This window comes from Clarias gariepinus, chromosome 24 (assembly GCF_024256425.1).
Source record: "Clarias gariepinus isolate MV-2021 ecotype Netherlands chromosome 24, CGAR_prim_01v2, whole genome shotgun sequence".
In the NCBI taxonomy this organism is placed as follows: domain Eukaryota; kingdom Metazoa; phylum Chordata; class Actinopteri; order Siluriformes; family Clariidae; genus Clarias; species Clarias gariepinus.
The window spans coordinates 21,555,001-21,577,079 of NC_071123.1; positions in this window are offsets into that span (position 1 = coordinate 21,555,001).

Below are 22,079 nucleotides of genomic sequence, written 5' to 3' on the forward strand. Positions count from 1 at the left end.
TGGAAACATGAGAATGCAGCTGATGGAAAATAAAATAGGTTTACCAGTGAAATATAATGTATGATAATGAAGAACTACATGTTCCTTATGTTTAGCTTAAATTGATTTTCACTTTCATTTCCGCACAGCCATCCATGAGGACAGTGGGATAGTTCTCCTATAGCTCAATACAGTTCTTATCTGATCAATACTGATCTTATGTTCTGTTCATATCTGAAGGTTTGGTTTTCAACATGATAACATTATAATGTTTTGTGATCTAAAAGGAGTTCATGTCCAAAGAAAGAACTGCTGGTTGGTTCATGAGACCCTTAGACCCTTAATTCCCAAAGTGGAGTAGTACATGAAAGAATAAAAAGTAGCCTGTTTTTCTCTCTTTATTAAAGTTAACAAGACAAAAAAAAACACAAATTAAGTGTGACCTGATGTCAGACGTTTGTTAAATGACATTTCATAACTTTGTTTAAGTTTAATTTAGTTTAAATCATTTACTTTTGTATTAGGCACCATTCAAGTCGCTGTGTACATTAATTATAGAAAACTATTCAATCAACCTTTCAGCCAATCAGAATTCATCAGTGCTTTGGTATAAATTTCCATAAACAGTTTATATAATCAGAATAACTGGGATATTCTTAAGCTGTAACGTATTTTATATGACAATACTATACAGTAAATGCTACAGGAGCACAACATTCACCAGTAAAAAGTGAACCAAAAAACGAATTAATATTTACCTCAAAAACGAAGAACCTGAATGCAGTGCTGAGAAAGTCTTTCTTCTAGTGCTAGATCTGTAAATATCCTTCCTAAAACCCATACATATCTTTTCTGACACCTTATATACTGTACTGTATTCTAGACCATCGCAAAAAAACAAACTTGACATGGTTTTAATTATAAGCCATAAGGGACTTGAAATTGCTTCCTACGCACTATTATAGTTATAGACATCTCGTGTTGCAGTCGGTTTCTTAGATTGTTTTGTTTGCTCTGATCTGTCTAACTCACACTGTTGATCTTTCACGTTGCAGTTGTAATTCACATGAGAGCCTCTCCGCGATGGCGGAAGTGTTTAGCCACAGAGCAGAGAGCGCGACACCGGCCGTGGAGCAGTGGGGAAGAATCAGCATCGTTAGCCAGGTAATGGTCAATAGCCGAAGATCCAACCGCAGGAACAAACAAATCCGAAGGGGCGAGTATAGAATCAGATTCCTAGCACAGGCAGGGTCACAAACAAAGATCAGTCCATGAACAGGCGAGGTAACCGGGGGAGAAGAAGAAAGGGAAATCCAAAGGGTAGGCAGGGTCAGTAAGCGGTCAGAATTTGATGAACAATATCAAAGGAAAGTCGAGAGGCACAAAAGCGAGACTCTGTGGCGCTGACTGTCTCCCCTGGCGTGCTTATAGGCCTGAGTGGTAATTCCTTATTAGGAACAGGTGTGCTGTTATTGAAAGCCTGGTGCGCAGGGGAAACTAAGGCGTGGAGTTAGGACCGTAAGGTGCTCGGTGAGTCTAGCTGGCTACTGGATACTTTGAGTAAAATGTTTTACAGTATGGTCTTTGAGTTACTGCGGCCTTCCCGTCAGCTCAGACCAGTTTGGTCATTCTACTTTAAGCACTCTCCTCAGCATTTATGCTTGAAATGCCACTTATTGGTTGTCCTTAAAGTTACCTAAAATCTATACTGTGTACAAGGCCTAAAAAATAAATGTTGAATTTTCATTTAGCATGATTTAAAAAATATATATAATAATAATCTCCTAATGTTCATACACTGACATTAAGAAAAAGAAACAGAAATGAAACAATGTTTTAGTTAAGAATTCCAGCTCTAAGTCTCTGGATGGTTTCCAGACAGAGGCCTATTGGGTATTTTTTTTTTACTAAACTCCTCTCTTACTATGCTCAATTACCCCCCCCCCCCCCCCCCCCCCTCTCTGTTTCACAATCACAACATGACCAATGGGCAGAGTGGACATGGCAGGACCAGGGTGAATTGTGGACATGGCAGGGCCGTCAGACAGTAGACATAAAAGTGCTGATGGACAAAGTAGCAGAAACAGCAGATAAGTTTCCTTGAAGCAGTCAACATAGAGTGGTTAACTGGGTCTTTTAGGGAGTTAGCAGCCAGGTAGTATGTGTGCCATGCCATGACAATAATAATTATGATAATTCATGCCAGTGCTAGGATGTAATGCACCTCGACAGTTCAGCTGACTATGTCTACTGTATGATGCAACTATCATATTTTCTCAGTATTTAAATTTAATGCTTTGTGTGGATATCCGATAACCTCAGCAGTTTCTGAAAAAGTCAGATATCATATAACCAACAGTATCTGATGTACTTCATCTGCCACATTGGCTGACTGGATAAATGCATCGAAGATACAGGTGCACAGGTGTTTCTAATTAAATTGCCAGCATGGATATATTTATTTCTTTTACAATTATTTTTAATGTATGATATAATAAACAATATAGCTCTTTCTACCAGATGTACCACATATACACATACACACACACACACACACACACACCACATGTGCTTAACTCTGACTTTTCTTCATTTCTTTTCTACCTGGCACATGGACCTCGATGACAAAGTAAATGTTTCCATAAATTTTTCATCAGCGATCTTAATGAGCAATGATTGGATTCCTCAGGCACTCGTTTAAATGATATTTACATAAAAAGTGTACAGTGCACTGGATGTTGTTGAAATGCTCTCTTTCATGTCCCTCTTTACAATTTATATAACTTTTCATTATATATAATAAATTCCCTATTTGTGTTGGTGGTCCTTGTAAAGGGGTATAAAACAACAAAATCACCCATTGTATGTTGTACTATAAGTCATCTTTCTAGGAACTTTCTCACTATTTCCTCATTTACAAACAAGTGTTATACGTATATATAATATATGCATCTTGACATAATGTGCAAAAATAAATAAATAAATAAAATATATTATTTCCCATAAATGTTATTATATATTGAACAGTGTTTCCTGTTTTTCCTGCTTTAACTTCTTTTAATTTTTTTTTTTTTTTACTCCATCAGCTGTCTAAACACCACTTGGCACTGAGATGGTCGTCTTTCATGTGGCAGTCTCATTCCACTGAATCCTGGTTGACTCCTGGTTCCTGCTTCTAAGCTGTTGACCCAGTAGGTGATCAGAGGATACCATGTCCATGGTGCTCACATTAGTCTGTTGGAATGGACCAACTTACCTCCTTTTAAAAAACTGTACTGTGTGCAAGGCCTCAAAAATTAATGTTGAATGTTCATTAAACATGAGTGTTTAAAAAAATCTCCTAATGTCTATATGTCCCTATGACATTAGGGAAAAATAAACAGAAAAAAAACCCAACAGTAAATGTTCGTTCAGTTTAGAATTCCTGCTCTGAATCTCTGGATGGTTTCCAGACAGAGGCCCATTAGGCCTATTTTTTAACACTGAAACTGGGTTGGCTTAAACCCCTCTCTTACTATGCTCAACTCCCCCGTCCTCTCTGTTTCACAATCACAACTATAATAATAACAACAATAATTATGATAATCAATTTAAGTCCGTACTACTATTTAATGCACTTATTTCACTTATTAATGACCAATTTCCAAAGAGTAGTGTATGAAAGATTGAAACTAGCCTGTTTTTCTCTGTTTAAGGTTAATGAGAAAAAAAAAAAACACAATACACAGGGTGTAAACTACGTACTGAAGATGTCAGACATTTGTTAAATGACATTCCATAACTTAAATTAACTTCAATTCATAAACAATGTACATTATTGCTGAAGACATGTTAACATTATATTAAACATGGTAATATAATCCTACTGTGTGCAGTTTTACCAATGTCAGAGCTGCCGTTATAGAAAACTATTTAATAAACTTTTCAGCCAATTAGAGTTCATGAACATTTGGTATAAATTTTCATAAACACAGTTTACATTTTCAACATCTGGAATAATCTTAAGCTGTAGGCTAATATACAGTATATGATATTACTAAAAATGTTAAAAGAGCACAATGTATAGTATTTAGTCAGCCACCAATTGCGCAAGTTCTCCTACTTAAAAGATGAAAGGCCTGTAATTTTCAACATAGGTATACCTCAACTATGAGAGACAAATAAAAAAAAAGAATCCAGAAAAACACATTGTAGGCATTGGTTACCTATGAACAAGCAAGATTTCTGGCTCTAACAGACCTGTAACTTCTTTAAGTGGCTCCTCTGTCCTCCAGTCATTACCTGTATTAATGGCATCTGTTATCAGTATAAAAGACACCTGTCCACAACCTCTAATAGTCACACTTTAAACTCCACTATGTCCAAGACCAGAGAGCTGTCAAAGGACGCCACAAATAAAATCGTAGACCTGCACCAGGCTGGAAAGACTGAACCATAAATTACTTGAAATTACTTCCTATACATTCTTACAATTATAGACATCTCATATTGCAGTCTATTTTGTTTCTTTGACTTGGTGTTGATCATATTGCATGTTGCAGCTGTAATTCACATTCTAATGAATCGTTGCCCCTTCTTTATACCTCCTGATTGTCTTGTTAATTGTTTATTTTATTTGATATTATTTGATTATAATTCAGAATGCAAGAAATGGTGAAGGTGCCATGAGTCCTCTCAGAAACTCAGTCATGCCTCAGCCTTGTGTTTATTCAATTCTGGGGAAAAAACTTAGAGTTGGCACTGAGCCCTTACCTCACCCCTCCACTGATTCTGCGAACAGATTGGCTCGTTTTTGTGCTAATGAAGGGAACTTTTTTGGTGAATGCAACTTTCAGTGGTAGGGGTGAGTGCCAGTGTATGGAGAGTACAACATCGATTTGGAAGCTCAGAGTCAGTAAGACATGAGTGGCTTCAGCCCCAAATTATCCTGACTAGAATGTTATTCAGAGAACCCAGAAGCACCATTGCAGCCTTTTTAATTAATTCAGACCATGCAGGCAGCACTTTGGATTCGACACAACAAGATAAATGGAAACAGTGCGTCTGCGCCACATGACAGCATGTTTTATAATATCTCCCAAGGTGGAATCCTGAAAGAGAATCTGAATAATCAGGGTCTGTCACAGACCACTGTTTGATATCCACAGCTGATGGCTTGTCAATGCTTTAAATAATACCTAACTGACCTGAGAGCGAAGCTCAACACTTTGGGACAGTTAACAGGAGAGTTTGTTAGAGGGCATTTATCAATGGGGGGAAAAAGTGCTCATTTTACTGGTTTGCTTTTGCGCCATGAACAGCAGAGATTACAGAGACTGTGGCGTGTCAGAAACCGAAAAAGGAGGTAAGAAAGTTTTTGGGACTGGTTGCCTTATCACATGATTGTGTCCAACTATTTGTCTGTCAATAGCCTGCTGAGCAAACTTCTTTAAAGAGTTGTTTACATTTACATATTACATTATTTAGAAACTGCAAAGTGCCTGATGTCTGACACTGGATACTTCATTAAATGTTAAATAAAATAAATTATTACATTTAACACTTACTTTTATAAACCCTTTTTTTGACAAAAACAAATACTGTATCTCTACCATTCGTTACTTACAGTAGGTTTGTAACATTCAGGCAACCATCCAGCCATAATACTAAAAACAAAGGAATAACAGTAGTAAAGTGTGTGTTAAATACACATGAGCACACGATTAAAGAATAATACTATCTCCTGAATGATGTATCATACTGTATGTTCAACACTTACAGTACTCCATCAGCATTTTACATGTGGCTGCATTTAAGAAACCCTAAGACGTGCTGGTACTGTACATTACTGCTGCACAAACGGTAAGCCTACACGGCCTTAGATCTGCCACAACTTTCATTCAGAAAATTATTAATGTAAGGACTTTGAGTTTTCATGTCAGATAATCATCTTGTGTTGCACTCTGTTTATTGTTCCTTCTGCTTTAATTCCTTTCTTCTTTTTTTTGTATTTCTTTTACTGGTCCAGCTGTCTAAACAATACCTGACGTTGACATCTTGCCTGTGGCTGTCACATTCCATGGAATCCTGGTTACTGCTTCTTTATACCTGTTAATTGTAGCTTTATTATTTCTTTTATGTTTATCAAATGCTGACAACAAGGATTACACTCATGTCTGATGAGCCAAAGAGGTGGAAATTTGTGTCCCATGCTATTTTACAAGTACATGTAAGAATGAACACATCAATCACATGTAGAACATTTCAACACATTTGTTCAGTTTAGGAATCCAGCTCTGAAACACTGCATGGTTTCCTTAACCCCCGAGTTCAATAAGTGATGTTAAATTAACAGAACAGCTCACAGCATCAGCAGGAAACATGGCAGCACCTCTTACCTTTAAAAGATTTGTACTGCTCATACAGGTATTACCTTTATTAGGTAATCAAATCTATAACACTGATGGTACATTACACATCACAACATTCTTCAAATAATTTAATGTATTCTTTATAATTTATTGAATAAAGTTCAGGTATTATACTGTGTAATGTGATTGTGTAATATGTGTGTAATCATGATTAACCTGTTGCAAGGCGGAAGCAGTGTGAGGTTGTGTGTGTCATGATAATGAAATTATGTCAATGATAATATGTAATGCACTTGCAAGTTGATTTGATTATTCTTATGGTTACATTATTTTGTAAGCATCATGTTGGACACACGTGACCTTTAGGTCTATGTTGTATTATAATAGTTTAAAATGATTAGGCTAAAAAAGGTTCTTATGATAAGGATTTGTGAAAAAATGACTAGAATATACAACAAGTTGTGCTCTAGGTATGGTACTAAAGTGTACGTTCGATTATTTGCCCTGTTACTGTACATGCAAAGAAATCCTTTATTAACATTTATATTTAACCTCTATTAAATTTATAACCTTAATGCAATATTCATCATCAAGTTTATTATCAAATAAACCTTACCAAAATTCTGTCTGCCATGAGGAGAAATAGTCCAGCGGCTCAATGTCACTGGGCCTCAGCTGATGTGTGCTACAAGGAGGAATTTTGCCTTGTTCCTTGATGTGCAACTCTTAGCTGCTCTGAGATATTATGAAACAGGCAGTTTTCTTCAGATACTTGGAAATGGACTTGGACTAAGTAAACCATCTGTGTCCAGAGCTGTACAAGTCACCTATGCACCGCTTCCACTTGCGGCTGAACACACCCAATTTCCAGTATCAAGACAGGCCAGGTCAGGCATTCAGGAGTATTTTTTAACACATTACCATATACCACAAGTCATTGATGGTACTTTAATTTGCATCAGTACGCCTTCTGTGGATGCCCATACATACACACACACATATATATATATATATAAATATATACATATATACACACACACACACACATATATATATATATATATATATATATATATATATATATATATATATATATATATATATATACATATATACACACACACACACATATATATATATATATATATATATATAAAAATAATGTCGCAAAGGTTATCCAGCAATCAACTGCCAAGTAATCTGTAATCATAAGTGTTTAATCACAGACATTGTTGCAAGGTGGCCTGTGAGCACACATGACTCCTATATCTTTACCAACTCATCTGTGGGTCAAGAGGCCCAAGACAAAAGGACAGTGGAGGCTGCTTGGTGAGAGCGGATATCCATCGATGCCATATTTGTTCACCCCTGTTGCTAATCCTGTCAGTAACAGTGAGGCACATTACAATAAGGCTCACTGCGTTGCCCGAAGTATTGTGGAGCGCACTTTAAGGAAGATGGAAGCTACGCTTTCGAGCTATTCACCAGTCCAGTGGTGGTCTTTTTGTGCCATAAAAGTGCTGTGCTGTAATAACAGTAACAGCCATTTTGCACAACATTGCAGTGAGCACAAGAGTGCCCTTGGACATCAGGGAGGAAGATGAAGAGGTGGAGGAAGAGAATGAAGTTGAGATGAGACTTTATGATAATCAACCAAGACATGTTCAATACGTGGCTGGGTTTCATGCACGCCAGCAAGCCATTGACACATTTTTTTTTGAGTTCCTCCTTTGTCATCTTTAAAGCACATTAAATATTTTCCATTAAATACAACATTTGTACTACCCTCGAGATGTGTACTTGTCATTCCAACATTTATGATGTCATTTTTATTTTATTTCTTTATTCGTTATTATTATATCGAATTGTGTAATGAATAGAAAATAGAAATGAATGAAACTATATGTACAAATAAAATGAAAAATGACTTAATTTTAGGTGCAATTTGACGGTTGTCCAGCAGGTGCCCTCATAACTCCATAGCTACTTAAGTTATGATGTTTTTGGGAAACAGATCGTGATATTAAGATCAGTCGTACGATCAGCCCTAGTTGTTTTTACAGGAGGTTTTGGTATAAACACTTGGTGTTGTGGTCATGATTTAAGGAACAAATACACAAAGTACCAATTGCTAATTTTTAATGTTTTTAATAACTACATTGGAAATGATTATCTGTAAGTGGAATGGAAAATAAAATAAATACAAATGAATTAACATTGACATTTTAGAAACTCCCATAGTTTTCTGTTACATGTGCGATATGAAGAGCTGCACCACGAGATGTTTTAAAATGATCATAAGAGTCCTGATGCAGGGCTTTAGAGGGGGTCAGTGAGAGTGTGCTTATGACAGGCACGGTGTAAGGTTTTATATTATTGTAAGACATTGTAATCTAATAAGAAGATCCCTGTGCCCTGAGAACAGACCCCTCACTGTGCTTCCTCATGCCTTCTGTGGTAACACCTTCTATATCCTTTATCCGGATAAATATTCATCCACATGACTCTTGTCTGCTAGAATCCTTTTTGTTTAGTCAGGAGAATGTAAATGTATTTCCTCTCTCCTGCTGTCTCCGGGTCTCTCTATGACTGATATTACTGGTTCTTTTGATGTTCGGGACGTAGCACCGTTTAAATGTTCTCTCTTTGCTGAGAATAAACTGAGATTTTCAGACATCATGCCTGCGTGTGTGTGTGTGTGTGTGTGTGGTTTTATCCCCCGGTCGATCAGACCCGGACCGGTTTTCCGGGAAATTCAGTTTCCCTATGTTTCCCCGGTCGCGCGCAGATTCAAATCATGACGTCACCCGCTACCTAACCCTGAGAAGGCGAACGAGGATTTTAACAGTTTTTCTCTCGTTTTAAAGTGTTTTTACGAACTTTGTGAATTAAACAAATAACCTATGCAAAATAATCGAGTGTCTTTTCGCTATTTTTGTATATTTGAAGATAATTCAGACGTTTTAAGCCGCTGCAAAAGGCTGGTTGGCTGAGCAAGTACTGACATCACGACTTATTACACGTACATCAGCTGTGTGATGAAAGATGTGATCCTGATTTATTCTAAATATATTTAAGGTTATACTTTGTAAGCATGTAACTCAAGGGTAGTGTGTCTACTCGTGATAACCACCATACTCTTTTTTTTTACCCACTCAAACATCTAGTTTTATGGTGTACATATCAAACACACAGGTACAGCGATTTAAGGACACCACACTCATAGTTATTCATGTTTGTCTTGTCTGTCTATCTCAGCACCCGCATATGATGGGGAAACACGGTATCCTGAAATCCATGATATACCGTATGGATATCCATGATAAAACAGACGTACATAACTGGCACAGGACCTATTATAATAGCATTTTTACATTAATTAATGTATCTGAACTGGTTCTTTTACTTCAATTTCACAAAGTATGGAAACTTGAAGTTTATTACAAATGTTAACTAGGTGAAATGATTTCCAGGAGTCTCTTGTTAAAAATAGTGTTTTTAAAAAACCATCATCTCACTGTACTGTATTACCTAAGCACACATGTCTCTAAGGCAACTTCAGACATCTCAGATACTTCCACATCCAGTAGGAGGAGGGAAACCGATTTTCCTAAAGCCCAGGAAAATACGATCGTGTGTTTTTATACCATTCTGATCAATATTTTATCTTTGCTACGGGCACACATGTCTCTGAGACAATTTGAGACATCCATGATGCTTCCACAGTCAGTAGGGGGAGAGAAACAGATTTTCCTTACGCCCAGGAAAATATGTTTCCCATACTTCAATTGAAAGACAATGTTTTAAAAATCTTAAATCCAGTAGAGAAAGGGAAACAGATTTTTTTATTTTATTTTGAGTTTCTAAACCTGCTTACAAAACCTTGAGTGTTTACAGGCTTAATGTATGCTTGATTTTTTTGTTTCTGATCCTATACATTTATCTTATGCTTCAGACATCTGATTACTTAGATGTATTGTAATCCTTAACTATCTCTATATATTATATGACTTATTTTGTATTTTTTTAAATAAATAAGTTTGCCTATGTCTTTACAATGGTATAATAAGGGTATAAACATAAGAATTTATAAAAATGTATGGACAAAGTTTTTTTTTTTTTTTTTAGGATTAAAAATTTCCTGTATAAATCAGGCCCTTTCCAAAACCTTTCCAAAAATACCCTATTATTTTCATACATTTTGTAATTTCATATTTTGCCATTCAGTAGTGAAGACTACAGTATGTTGTTTTTGTTATTGTGAGTCACTGCGCCAGTAAGTTGTGGTGGACGAAAGAAGTTTTTCAGTTGTTTATAAATTTGGATGGAGACAGGATGGATGCGACACAATAACGAAATTTTGAATTATTTAACAACAGGAAAATATCCTGATTCCCGAACAAAATTGGAGAAATACGTAATTCGACGACGCGCAAAACAATATCTAGTAAAAGGTAATGGTCTGTCCTAAAATTTTGTTAGCTAGTTGGCCCTGTTGGTTACATGTAGCTAACAGGCCTACCTGTATAGGTTATTATTATTGCACAGTTTGTTTTTTGTTATAAATGTAAATGCTTTTATATTAAAATTAATCTCTGGCCCTTGGCAGGCACACATTTACATGCAACTAAGGTTATACTTAATTTATTGAATTTAACAGATGGAGTGCTTTATGTGCGTCACAAGGGCACAAATCTAGAAATTTGTGTTAAAGTCGTGCATACTGCTGAGGAGGCAGACGATATTTTTAAAGAATTTGATGCCAGTTCAACAGGTGGGCATAGTGGAAAGGAAAAAACCCAGGATGCAGTTTCTAGACATTATTACTGGCCTGGGATGACCATCGATATTGAAAACTGGGTAAGTTTCTAATTATTTACCATTTATAAAAAATAAATTAAAAAAAAGACATTAAGCGTTTTTTTTCTTAATGTCTATATTACTACTGATACTGACAGACGATGTATTAACATGTTTTTTTTTTCTTCCCCACTATGACATAAAGACACCTCTAACCAACATTGTTTATCTCTCGCTTGTTTATGTGGCTTTTTATATTTAACAGTGTTTTTAAGTCTGTATTAACACTTTCAGGAAAGATCAAACCACGTCTGTTTTGTTTTAGTGATATCATGTGATCATATGCAATTATTCACAGACTGTACATAGTAAAAATTGCCAATGTTTTAATATTTTCACTATGACTCTTGCCTCCTTTTTTTAGCCCCCTCCCCCTCCCCCCCTTTTTATCGTGGCCTTTTGCTGTTGTTTTTTTGTTCAGAATGCTCTTGTGTGTTTCATGGATATTTTGTTCACTGTAAGCAATACTGTAAAACTTTTTCTGTTTTATCATACCGTGTTTTTACTGTACCTCCTGTAGTAAACAGTAAAGAAAAAAAAACTTGTTTGCTTTTTACTGGAATGCTTTTGAATGTGAACATTACTGTACTGTACATGTGGACATACAGTTACCAACCAAGACATTTCTGGTGTCAAAATGGTGGATTGCATGTTTTGCATGCAAATACCTGTAAAACTGAAACATAAAAGTCTATGCAGTTTTTGTAATGTCAATAATAGCCAGTATTTTGAAACCTGGTGTACTTTGATTGACTGCATGTACCTTGTGAAGTGAAAACAAGTGTTATTCTTTGACAGAATTATTTCATTTTGAGTCAGATTTATAGTGTTTTTGAAATGAAGAGTTAGTATATATTTAACAAAATTTATTTTTGAGAAGAAAATTATCCATTTGGCCAATTGTGTTTTGTAGGTGTGAGTCTGTGTTAAGAGTTTAGAAAAAGTATCTGAAGTATGGGTAAGCGCTTGTTAGCGATTGAAAAAAACTGTAATCGAAAGGTTTCCTACTCTACTGTAGGATATATGGCTTAAAGTGGGAGTGAATACATGCAACTGAGGTTATACTTAATTTATTGAATCTTTTAGCAGATGGAGTGCTTTTTTATGTGCGTCATAAGGGCACACAGTTGAGATAAAGTCGTGCGTAAAGTGGATAAACTTTTGTCTGTCACTTGCAACTTTACATTAAACCTTTTGATATTTGTTGCTTTGTCTAAATGCAGATTAAACAGTGCCCAGCATGCCAGTCTAAAAGAGGCCTAAAACATAAAGAAGCCCATATTCCCATAGTTCTAAGTAATTGAATCATTTTTACTTATGTGATTACTTAAGCAAAATGTATTAATATTTATAAACTTTGATTTTTTAAGGTAAATGAACCGTGGGAATTGGTCGGTATGGACCTCGTTGGGAAGTTGACAAAGACAGAGAAAGGCAATCAGTACATTTGTGTACTGATTGATTATTTCACAAAGTGGGTAGAGGCATACCCATTACCATCCAAATTGTCACGATTTCTCAGTTGGTGTCTGTGTGTGCGTGGCATAATTTGCAGGAGGCGAGCTGGCGGTTTAGTAATGGGTTTTTATTAAATAAACACATAAAATAAACACCAACATAAATCATTCAAAGGACAACAAAAGCTAGACGCCTGACTGCGCTCCAGTCAGGCTATTTATAATTAACTTAATTATGTTACCTCGGTTCAGGTGAACTCCCACGTCACCTGACCAAGGTGCAGTCTGGGACACGCAGTCCAACTTAAACATAAACACCAAAACTAAAACCAACAAACCCAGGCGCTTTGGCGCCCTCTAGGGGTTAACCGTTACACAAATCAGCAGAAGATGTCACAATGTGCATTGTGAATCTTTTTCATAGATTTGGAGCACCAAAAAGGATACTCACCGATCAGGGCAGGGAATCAGGTTGGTTAAGTTATTTGTTTGAATAGCAAGTGAGGACTTTGTGATGTCAAACTGTTTTTTTTATTTATTAATTAATTTATTTATTTTTGTTCTGCTTGTTTGTTAGCAGTCAAAAGCTTGTACCTGCTCCCTGGTCTTGTCTGATTCTTTTTCGTATTCTTTGAGAAAGAAGAAAAAGTTACTTTCTACATTGTAAAACAATGTTGAAGGCATCCAAAATATGCAGTAATCTCATTTGAACAATTGATTTTGAGAGTTGTTTGCTTCTTATGCTCCGTAAAGCCTTCATAACGGCTCTAAAACTTTTGTAATTGCTTTGTATAATTGGTGATTTTTGAGGCTGGTTACTCTAAGAACTTCTCTGCTGTAGCAGAGGGAAGTTTTTGTCTTCATGAGATACAGTTTCATCATGGTGCTTGATGTGTTTTTCAAATCAACCTGACAATACTGTTTTTGCAAAAACTATTCCAGATTGTGGTTATTGTTTTTTTCATTACCTAATTCCATACGTCATTTCAAAGTTTTCTCCAGTGTTGTTCTATAATGTAAAAAATATATCACAAAAATGCCACTGAATTAGATGAAGTGTCCCAAATTTAGACAGGTAATGTGAAATTCTAAAATAAAATGTTAAGGAATGCGTTATATTTATTAATTGCAAGTTACATTTAGTTTTTTTCCTGCTTTTCTTTCTCTAGGTAAACACAGAAGTATGCTCTCTGTTTGGCATTAAGAGAAGTCTCTGTTCTCCTTACCACCCACAAACTAATGGCCTGGTAGAATGGATGAATGGTACGATCCAAAGATAAGGTCCTGTTTACATAACCTATGTACAGTAAAATATTATATAGTTGTAAAAAATGTTTAAGTTGCGTAGTAGAAGAGGCGAGTTGCTCTGTCTGTCTGCTGTGCTTCGGTAAGTTTTTCTGGCGCCAGGAGAGACTCCGTCAAACACACACACACGTTGTCTGTCAAAAAGGTCTCTGTTTAACAGCAAAAGATTGGGTTTTAAAAAAAGATTGGAGGCATGAGGACTGCTGATGTGGCTAGGGCAATAAATTGCCATGTCCGCACCGTGAGACGCCTAAGACAGCGCTACAGGGAGACAGGAAGGACAGCTGATCATCCTCACAGTGAAAGACCACGTGTAACAACACCTGCACAGGATCAGTACATCCGAATATCACACCTGCGTGACAGGTACAGGATGGCCACAACAACTGCCCGAGTCACACCAGGAACACACAATCCCTCCATCAGTGCTCAGACTGTCCGCAATAGGCAGTCCATGACTTGGCATTTTGTCTTTTGTGTGTTTTCCCCCAAATTATTAAATTTGAACACTTGCATGATTAAAATTCTTTGAGATAAAGTGTATTTTAAATGTCACACTCAATGTTTACATGTGTATTTTAATTATTTGCCAATTCATGATACTCTTATTCTTGAACATTCCATTCACAGTACATAGATACAAGTTGCTACTATTCATTAGCCTCCATGTTTTTAAATAGTTAGTGTTTTTATTGCATTAAGCTATTAAACATGACCCCCTGGTTATGTTTGCAGATCACACTTGAAGCATTCAGCTTGTAAATTTATCCCAGATTTCAGCTCATATTTTATAAAACGTAAGGTCAGGTGACATGGCCGGCCAATCAAGCAACTAAATGGTCAGCGAAATAGTTGGTGGTAAAGTTTGACCTTAGGGGGCTTACACTCCTTCTGGAAGGTGTAGATAATCATCTTCTGGACAACTTGTTAGGTCAGCAGTCTTTCCCATAATTGAAGTGAAATATTCTAATATTTTGACATACTAGATTTTTTATTTTCATGGAGGTGTAAGCAGTAATCATTTAAATGAAAACATTTGCTGTAAAATGTTTAAGAACCTCTGTTTTAACTGCTGAACATATGGGATTAATGTATTCACAAATATTATGGAATATGTTGTTTAAACTGAAACAGAGATGTCACTAATATCTCCAAGGCAGCATGCTTTAGTTAGCAGAAAAACATTATTGATGCTAAAATCACATACTGTATATAAGCCTGTATCCTCACACAGAGTGGAGTAACATCTGATTCTATTCAGTGTCATTTGCAACAATGCTTTACATGCACTTTAACTGTTTTGCTATAAAAAATAAATACTCAACTATAAATTAAATTAAAGACTATATTTACAAATTAATAAAATACATGTATGTATTGGTGGTAAAAGAAGGCAGAGCATCAAGTGTCCGTCCTCACCACGACAATCTACAACAGGGAAGAAATAAAGGTATGTTAATATACTGTAAGTGTCTAGTAAAAAGACTTCATGGTGTTACTACTGTATGCAGCTCCATGGCATCTCTGTAATATACATCCACATATGGGTTTATAAGCAAGTTGATATCACTTCATGATGTTTGACATCATATGACATCAGTTTGACACACGCAGGCAGGCACGCACACAATTTTATAGAATGCAAGCTTTTATTAATGCTGTGTATTAAAACCAATTATTTGGTTTTGCTATTGAGGATTGCTGCAAAATTTGGCCCCATCTCCACCATTCATTAACACACACATCATGTCCATGAAGAGAAATGTGTCCCTGTCCCCTGATTAAGATGTGCTCAGTGGTGTTCTTGAAAAGAGAGGTAAATACTTCTGAGCACTCACCTTCTGCTCAGAATGTAAAGCTGGTGTAGAAATCAGCTGATACACAGTCAGTTGATGATTTACACACAGTTCACTGTGAGAAGAAAAACACACAATCATACATATTATAAGGAATATAAACATATATTTAATGACTTTATAATAGAATAGATAGAACCTGAACAAAAGCCCCTTTTCTTGACTGTTACATACATTGTGTAAGCACATAGCTAACTACTCAAAAGATCTCTAGCTATGATAAAACCACTACATTATACAGCAGTGTACATTATATGGCACTCAGGAGCTCCAATAAACTACATACAACATTTCATTAACCATCTGTAACATTTAGCACATAACAGGAGCAGCTCAGGGATAATTAGCAATAGTTGATCGGCAATAGTTGACATTATGCTATCTTTTAGTAAGCTAGCGCTTAGCATAATTATATTAACTTGCTTATAGATTCATATTTGGACAGGCATTTTACAGAAACAATGGAGCTAACTGTTTACATCACGTATATGTGTCCAAATACACTATTAAACTAATATATATTAATGAACAAGCTAGTTTCCCTGTGCTAAGCGCTAGTGGTTAGCATAGTGATATTAGCTTGCTTATAAATCCATATGTGGATGTATATTACAGAGATGCCATGGAGCTGATGGTTTACATCAGTGTTTAATGGTCTAAATGAGATGATATTCCTTTTAATCACTGCCATTTACACTCGGCTCGGCATTTCCCCCAAACACTCCAATAGTATTAACACTGCTACAAAGTTATCATTAGTGCCTAAAACAGTAACATCTGATTAATTTTATATATTAAACATTACCTGGTAAGTGTGTGCAGTTAAAAATTTAGTGCACACGCGCACAAACAGAAAAAAGCACACATTTACAAGGGAAAAAAACACATTTACAAGGGAAAAAAAAACATTTACAAGAGAAAAAAAAACAACATTTATAAGGGGAAAAACACACTTACAAGGGAAAAACATACACATATACGGGAAAGATTATTTGCCTTTCTGGGCCACCGTACAAATAAAAAAAAAACATTGAATTAGAAGGTGTGTCCATCCTTTTGACTGGTACTGTACATAAATACATACTGTGTGTGTGTTTGTGTATTCATGCATGTGTACAAAACACAAATACACACGCACACAGTTCTTTTGTGTTACTTTGTCACATTCGCTTTTCTTTTTTCATGTAGAACCTGACATGCAAATATTATTTTGGAATATAAGACATGTGTGCCTGTAGCAAAGATTAAATATTGATTAGAATGTTTTTTAAAAACACTAAAAAACACTTTAAAAAATCAATTGAAGTATGGGAAACGTATTTTCCTGGGCATCAGAAAAATCTGTTTCGCCCTCCCTACTGGCTTTGGAAGTATCATGGATGTCTGAAATTGTCTTAGAGACATGTGTGCCCGTAGCAAAGATAAAATATTGATCAGAATGGTATAAAAACACACTATCGTATTTTCCTGGGCTTTTGGAAAATCGGTTTCCCTCCTTCTACTGGATGTGGAAGTATCTGAGATACTTCCACATCCAGTAGAAGGACACAGAGACATGTGTGCAAAGGTAATACAGTGAGATGATGTTTTTTTAAAAACACTATTTTTAACAAGAGACTCCTGGAAATCAGTTCAAGTGCTATTTAAAATGCTATTATAATAAGTGCTGTGCCAATTATGTATGTATGTTTTATCATGGATATCCATACAGTATATTGTAGCGTTTTTCATTGCTACAAAGGGACTTGAAGGGACGAGTGAGCTTCCTTGGTGCCCAATGCAAATGGCTGGGAGTATTTTATTCATCACGGCACAAAACAGCATAAACCACACAGTCAACAGTCACTAAACACAGATCAACAGGACACACTTCTCACTCACACACAGTGTTGCCAACTCGTCAGTAAGGAAAGTAGCTATTGGCTGTCGTAGAAGTCGCTAGAAGTCGCTAGATGACATCATCACGTAATTTGCATAATGCACGCTGCACAGTGTAAAAAAGCAGCTTTACATGCTTCTCCAACGTAATCACATGCCGGCATAGAACAGTGTTCAGCGATAACTAATGCCATGGTGGCTTCAGCTTTTTTTGAAGAGTCATTTTTTACCATAAATGGCAGTTTGTTTTGTGTGAAACTATTGTAAGACTTTGCCTTTTGTGTATGTTTCTGAGTTGACATGTGTTTTTTTATATCGCAAAGTTTGGCATAAAAATCAGTCTTGCAATACAGGCAGTATGCCCGTTTATTATCTCCAATAAAAGGTTTCAACCATCCGTTGAATGCAGGATTTGATTCCCACTCCTTTCTGAATTTCTGAGAGTATAGTTTTGACTGAAACATGATGAACTAGCGAGCTATATGTTTATGCTAAAGTCACAGAGAAGCACACACACAGTGGATGAGGTAAGTAATGAGGCTGTTTAAGTCAAACGCAGCAATTTATTCTTGTGCAGCAATTTATTTTAGACAAAGAACATTTTTTAATATGCATCGGAACAGGATATTTTAAATTTACATCCCGCTTACAAGTCAGGGCGGGATCACGTAACGGCGGATTTGCGCATGGGCAATTCATTTGCAGTCGAGACTCGTAGGAGTGAGCATCTCCTGCTGTAACTGCAGCTGGGGGGGGACTCCTGCGAGAGGACAGGCCTGTCTGTGAGTGCTTTGGGACGGGGGAGGGGCCGGCGGCGGCAGCTGCTGTGGCAAGTTGAGAAGAGTCAGTACAGACACAGAGTCTCCAAAAGTCTCCAGTAACACAAGAAAAAAATCGCCAGATTTGTCGCTAGTCGCTTTTTAAAAAAAATTGTCGCTAGAGAGATTTGAAAAGTCGCTAAATATACGTAAATAATATATATAAATAAGTTGGCAACACTGCTCACACACACACCCTGGCCGAAGCCACTAACCCAACCACCTTTGCTCGACAGGGTGAACACCCAACAACCCCTCCCGCAAAGCATGATGGTTACTAGTCCAAACTACGGTGGCCCTGAAGTGCAAAACAAATTAACAAAACTGAACACAAAATAACAAAACCCAATACAAAATAACAAATTCAAAACCAAATTAACAAAACAGAAAACCAAATAACTAATATCTGACTGGCCGAGAAGTGCAATACAAATTAACAAAACAGAAAACAAATTAAAAACCAAATAACAAAACCCAAAACTATTTTTTTTGGAGGGGGGGAGTTTTGTTTTCAGATTTGTTAATTTGGTTTTGAATTTGTTAATTTGTTTTTCGTTTTGTTAATTTGTATTGCACTTCTCGACCAGTCAGATACAAACCGGAAAAGGTAGGTATAGTTAGCGAATGAAATGCTTACCGCTGATTGGACGAGACATCTGTCACTCAAGATATACAGGAAGTAGGAACTTGTTTCTTTATCTTTGTTTGTGTGTTCTGCTTCACTTTAAACCATGATGGCCGTGAAGTGCAAAAAAATTAACAAAACTGACTTCAGGGCCACCGTAAGTTCGCCATATTTGAAACCACAATAATGTTTGTACATTCATACACACGCGAATCTACCGCTACTACAGTACTTCCTGTATATCTTAAGTGACAGATGTCTCGTCCAATCAACGGTAAGCATTTAATTCGCTAACTATACCTACCTTTTCCGGTTTGTATCGGACTGGCCGAGAAGTGCAATACAAATTAACAAAACGGAAAACAAATTAACAAATTCAAAACCAAATTAACAAATCCGAAAACAAAATAACAAAACCAAAAAACAAAACAACAAAACTCCCCCCCTCCAAAAAAATAGTTTTGGGTTTTGTTATTTGGTTTTTAATTTGTTTTCCGTTTTGTTAATTTGTATTGCACCTCTAGGCCAGTCAGATATTAGTTATTTTGTTTTCCGTTTTGTTAATTTGGTTTTGAATTTGTTATTTTGTATTGGGTTTTGTTATTTTGTTTTCAGTTTTGTTAATTTGTTTTGCACTTCAGGGCCACCGTACCAAACCCCACCCACGCCACAATATCGTGGATTTCAGGATATCATGTTTCCCCATCATATGTGGGTGCTAAGATAGACAAGACAAGACAAACATGAATAACTATGAGTGTGGTGTCCTATAATCGCTGTACACCATAAAACTAGATGTTTGAGTGGGTTAAAAAAAAAAAAAAAAAAAAGAATTGTGGTTATCACGAGTAGACACTCTACCCTTGAGTTACATGCTATAATAAATTACAAAGTATAACCTTAAATATATTTAGAATAAATCAGTATCACATCTATCATCACACAGCTAATGTGTAATAACTAGTCGTGATGTCAGTACTTGCCCAGCAAACCAGTCTTTTGCAGAGACTTAAAACGTCTAAATTATCTTCAAATATACAAAAATAGCGAAAAGACACTCGATTATTTTGTGTAGGTTATCTGTTTAATTCACAAAGTTCGTAAAGACACTTTAAAACGAGAGAAAAACTATTAAAATCCTCGTTCGCCTTCTCAGCGTTAGGTAGCGGGTGACGTCATGATTTGAATCTGCGCGCGCGACTGGGAAGACATAGGGACTGAATTTCCCGGAACACCTGTAAGTGTAACAAGGTGCAGCGGACACAACAAGAGATAACTCCTTCTCTTAACTTAAACCTTGGCGCAGACACATTTCTTCTTTATTTTAAACCTAACACACGGGAAGATCTTCCGTTTGGAGATGGCGTGGGATTATTAACTGGGAACTAAAAAGGAAACAAACGAAAACTAAACGTAAAAAAAAATAAACAGAGCTCCGCCGTCTACGCGAGAACGGACAGGGCTCTGAAAACCGAAACAAAAACTAAAGATCCTCTCGGGGCGCTCGCCCTTACCGAGGGTTTATAGAGAGACTGTTTTCTGTGCTTTGTACTGGGAGCGCACGCTGAACTGGCGTCTCTCTCTCTCTCTCTCTCTCTCTCAGCGGCGTCTTAGAGAGACAGAGGCTCGGTCTTTACCTCGGTCTCTTTCTTTTCAGCGCGCGTGTCTTGGTCTTTGGCCCTCATACCTTACCGGTGCTACCTAATATTCGCACAAAGTGCGGAGGTATCAGGACCCTTTATATAAACACGCTGCCAGGTGCGGCTCGTTCAGGCTGATTGACAGACGGCGGCGTTGCCTGGCAACCGCGTGTATAAATGGCCGCGCCTTTGCCTGTTCAGAACTCCGCGTGGTAGCGACCTGCGGATCTTCCCGTCCTCGCGCGACCCCGGTCCTCGCGCGACCCCGACCCGCGTCGTTACAGGTTTCCCCCAATAGAAAATCCTGTTTAAAAATGGCAGTAACACAATTCTGAACAAAAATTGAATTTAAATTAACGTTTGGAAAATGCATTAAGCATTCATCTGTGCAAAAGTATTTAGTTGAAAATAAATGTGTTCACTTTATTAATTTGTTTACTTATTGAGGCAATATAATAGGCAATATAATACTTAGAGGTATGATGTAATTAAATAATTAGTGATATAGAAATGTGAGGCCATCGCTAAATACAATGATCAGAATCATGAATAAAAAAAAAAAATCATACACGCACACACTATTGAACTGTTAAATTAAAACCCAGCCACAGCTGACACTGATTGCCCGTTATTATGAATAAAACGCACTTGCCTCTGTTGGCAACAACAGGGATAGCGATATCACTGCTTGCTGCATCAGCAGTGTCTGCTGTAAAAATATGGCCTGGATATGTTTAATAGCACATCTGTTACTATAAAAATAAATCGAATTGACTTAAATAGAAATAATATGCAGAACTACAAGTAGTCTTTATTTCTGGTGTTTCTGTTGTTATTTCTGTTTCACTTTTAATGGCTTCCTCTTTTTATCCAAAAACTCATGTCTAGAGATTCATGCTGGACCCAAGAAAAGTTATAAAATTTATAAATTTGCTACTAATTAAGTATTAGATTAATAGATTCACTCAACTGTGACAATGTTTATTTGGAAATATCATATTGTAATGAGGTTCATTGCTTTCACACATCACACAGCAAAATATTAAAATGATTTAATAAAAATGAGAAACAGTAATTTTACACTCAAACCAAGTAAAATTGGTAAAACAAACAAACAAACAAAAAAAAAACATTATATAGATATAGTGATGGGATTATATAAATTCTAAGGATATACCAATTTATCACAGAAAATGTTTTCCAGATTGAGAGATTACATTTCAAACACACATCATTTTACAATAGATTACAAATGTTTTTTTTTTTTTTACCTTCCTTTAATATGCTGTAGGGATTAAGTTAAAAAATATT